The following is a 4,054-nucleotide window of genomic DNA, read 5'->3' as shown; positions in this document are numbered from 1 at the left end:
ATGTAAACGTAGCATTTTAATATGATATAACGTATATAATAGATGGAGGCATTTTCTAAAACTTTTAGAAATTTTGTTTCTAAGTGCCTAAATACATTGTTTTTATTTTTTCAGGAATTTATAGCCCTAATAAAATATATTGACACTCAATAAAGTTTGCACTACTTTCGTCACAGAATAACAGTTACTTTATACTCGCACGCGTTTCTCTCTGCTCACTTTCACTTATTCCTATTGGCCAATATACTTATTCTCTCCTGTTATTTGAATATGGTATAAAACAGCACTGCGCGGCTCAGTGGTCTAGGGGTATGATTCCTGCTTTGGGTGCAGGAGGTCCCGGGTTCAAATCCCGGCTGAGCCCTGTTTTTTTCTTTTTCTCCGTTTCTTTTCCATCAAACATATCATATGTTCTCTTTCTTTTTGCTGAAGAAGTGTTATAACTAGTGTAACTTGCCTAAGTACCATATTATTCAAGATTATCATAACTAAGGTAATTCTAGTTCTTTCAGTTACATGTAAGATGTATCCCATAATTCTTTTATAATGTCATATTTCCTCATGAGATCTAGCCCTGCAATGACCTGTGATAATGCGAATCTATTAGCAGGCTAGGTTGAGTGAATATTCCATTTCTCTAGCTTTTCCGTGTAGTACATTAGCAGCTATTATTTAATATGAGGGGTCACGGTGCTCATAAGCGTGGCCGAGCGGTTAGAGGTAATAGGATGAAGACATGGCAGAAATCTAAAAGTTTAGATTATGAGGTCATAATTATTGATCTCTCATATCATATTTCCATACTGTGAAACATTTTGTAAACAACTATTAAATTACGTGGCTTCCAAACTGACATTTGCTGTGAACAAATGAGAGCCAAAAACGCTTTTGCCAAAGAAACGTCAAAAAATTAGATTCCAGCTAGCAAATGTTACGACATATTGACAATTTTCTCATCTCATTAAGAATATTAGTATGTCGGTCGAGCTACAACTCCTACATCACAATATTGGCAACGTTACTTTAAGCGGATTGGTTGAAGTAAAAAAGCAGCTGTCAAGGTCAAACGCCAATTCAACTGTTGCACACTATAGTTTATTAAATATCATGTTCTGAATATCAAACAACCTACTTTCCTAAAAATGTATCATTGTAATTGCATTTAATTATTGCATTTAATTGCATTTAATTTGTAGAAACATCAAAAAAGAAAGAAGAAGAAAAGGAAATGAGAAACCTAAAGCAGCTTCAATATTCAAATAGCTTATTATTGAATTGCATTTCAGTTTAACATTCCTTTCAGCACTGAGGCTATATGATACATAGACCTACAGCTTAACATGGTATCCGAATCGCATGTGCTCCCGCCGTAATAGTTTACGAACATTGTATACTTTGTATATTTCCAACAGTAAGCACCAACTCGCCTTGTAATGAAAACCACGATAAACTTTTTGCTCGCTTCTTAACACAAAAACAGTCCGCTTGACTCACGAAGCGTTGACTTAAGCGTTATCTACGTCAGGGATAAGCATTACCCCAGTATAGGACGTACGAGCACTATAAATGATGAACCAACTCTTCCCTTTATGCCCGTCCGCGTATTACTGTGAGTGTGGAACTGTTATCGGCTTAAAACGTGCAGATTATAACTAAGCCTTAAAGTGGTCAACACAATTAATCTAGGATTGCGTATGAGACTAGCCGAAACAAAATTTTCGTGATGAGGTTTGAGACGAGACAGCTTTTTTAATTCAAACATATATTTTTCGAGACGAGAAATTTCCACAATTCATTTTCGAGACGTGATAGCATCAACTCTTGTCTTGTGCGTATCCTGACTTTTATCTTTAGGTCCAAAATCACAGCAGGCGAATAGTGGAATTATAAGAGTATATTAAATTACAGTAAAACTCATTTCTTGTTTGTTTTTTTTTCCTTCTATCAGAATTATTAATGGTAACGGAGCCTAAATAATTTTTTTATTTTGATATGCTTCGGGAAGAGAACAAAAGCACATTTTGACGTCATTTGCAAACATAATTTGTTCGAGATTATTCAAGTTGCAAACAATGTTGAGCGACTGGGGAATGATAACTCGAAGGAACCACCTACAGGTCTTCGTTACAAAACCTATTCGTCTTTTCCCAGTGGGAGTTTATGTGGTTCGGATCTGACATTAAGTTTTAGGTTCATGTCTCGTATAGCCTCGGTATTGAACGGATGCTAAACTCTAAATTACCCAGCAAATCTAGTTCTCTCTTCTCTGTAATATCACATACAATTTAATATCGGTTTCGGTTTCAGAATCAGAACCGATTTTTTTCCAAAAGTCAATTCCGCTTCTGAGATCGGAATCTACTTTCTTGGAGAACTGGTTTTTGTACTGAGTCCAAAACTGTTGTTATCAGACAATATCTTTAGATCCTGTAGCCGAAATCTTTTTGTTTGTTTGTTTGTTTGTTTATATGTTCGAGAAAATTGGTTTCAATTCTGGACGGTAGACCCAATAGAACTCATTTATGCTGATTGGTTCTATTATTGTTAACAACTCTGCCTTTAACAACGTAAATTAAAGTAGATATGAAACGGCCATAAACCCGAATTGCTAGGAATACTCTAAATAGATGATACAACAGCTTTCTTCGCTTGCCTATAGTAGGTAGAGAGCGCACTCTTGGTGCATGAGGACACGAGTTCATTCCGGATAATTAACGTATTACGGTGGTTCGGATTACCCTTAGGATGTAGTCCACGTTTGATAATAGCCTCGGCGTTGAAAAGGAAGGCTAAACTGTAACAAATTGAGTTCTATATGAGTACTTTATGTGTTGTATTACCTCGTTGACTTATCGAATGCATTGGTATTTGATACATGTTGCACTGTATATCGGTATTTACTTGATCTTAGACCTGTCAGTATACTTATACGTTGTATATCGCATCCTGGACAATTTATTCACTGGGATTTAAACTTCTATATAAATTGGAGAACTCAATGTACCGTAGTAAAGCAAACTTCTGCCTACATAGACCAAAGACCATGAAATGCATTATTGAGAACTGGAAAATAGCTGGTAGCCTGTATAGTACGACTGTATTATAAACAGGGGCCACGCGATATAAACGATCGTTCACTCATAGAAAAATACAGTTGGAAAAGATAGTGAATTGTTTTCAGCAAGAGTTCTGTGAAGTCTGTATGGCTGAGAAAGGCTGTTAGCAGTTAAGTTGACATCCCTCACTCCCCTGCTGCGACATGATTTTTCTCTATGAAAAGCAATAGAGGCAGTGTAGCAAACTCTGTTAATATAAATGTTACCCATGATATTTACTGAATAAGAAAACTGGGAAACGACTACTCCATGTGAATAAAAGTGAAGTTGCTGAATTTAATGTTGAAAATAATTAGAACAAGTGATGAAAGAAAAATAATCAACTGAAGTTTAGAAACTTCATAAAAAATAATTTATTTCATTGCATGAGCAACAGTTTACGTTCTATTTTTAAGATCAAATTGGCACTACAGAAATCACATTTTTAATTTACAACTATCTAGTGACGGAGATGTATTCAAGGGTATTTAAAACTACCCACAGAAATGAATGAACTATATTTTAAGTGTTCCAGCAACATTTATAATTTTCCACAAGTGAACAGTGTCCTATAATGTGGTCTAAAGCTGTTTTCAATATTATACTATTTTTACGTTTCTGCCTTTAAGACAGTTCTCCAACGCTTTTAAAGTGTTTCCTATTAATCAAATTATGCTCTTTTAAGGTCATTCATACAACTGTTTAGGATGCTTTGAGCCTCGCTGATAAAATAACACAAAGTTGTTTCTATAATATATTTCAAAATGTGTAAATAGCTAATTACATTTTACAATGCCCTCCCACCTCTACATTTCCCGGATGATTTTACAATTTGATATATTTCGAAATACACTTAATACACTATACGACAAGCAGTAAGGCTATATTAAAACTGTTTTTATTGGTATGGACTGACGTTAGGAACAAACATTTGTTAGAATTCCAAAAAATACATAAAT

General features: G+C 34.9%; 1 non-coding gene across 1 annotated transcript; it reads left to right on the top strand.

Moving 5' to 3' along the window:
• Positions 1–292: 292 nt before the first annotated feature.
• Positions 293–364, top strand: TRNAP-UGG (transfer RNA proline (anticodon UGG)). Its single transcript has one exon. It is a non-coding gene; the product is annotated as a tRNA-Pro (tRNA).
• The last annotated feature ends 3,690 nt before the right edge of the window (positions 365–4,054 follow it).

The sequence above is a fragment of the Thermobia domestica genome, chromosome 9 (genome assembly GCF_964235325.1).
Source record: "Thermobia domestica chromosome 9, izTheDome1.hap1.1, whole genome shotgun sequence".
NCBI lineage: Eukaryota > Metazoa > Arthropoda > Insecta > Zygentoma > Lepismatidae > Thermobia > Thermobia domestica.
This window is presented reverse-complemented; position numbering and strand designations above follow the sequence as displayed.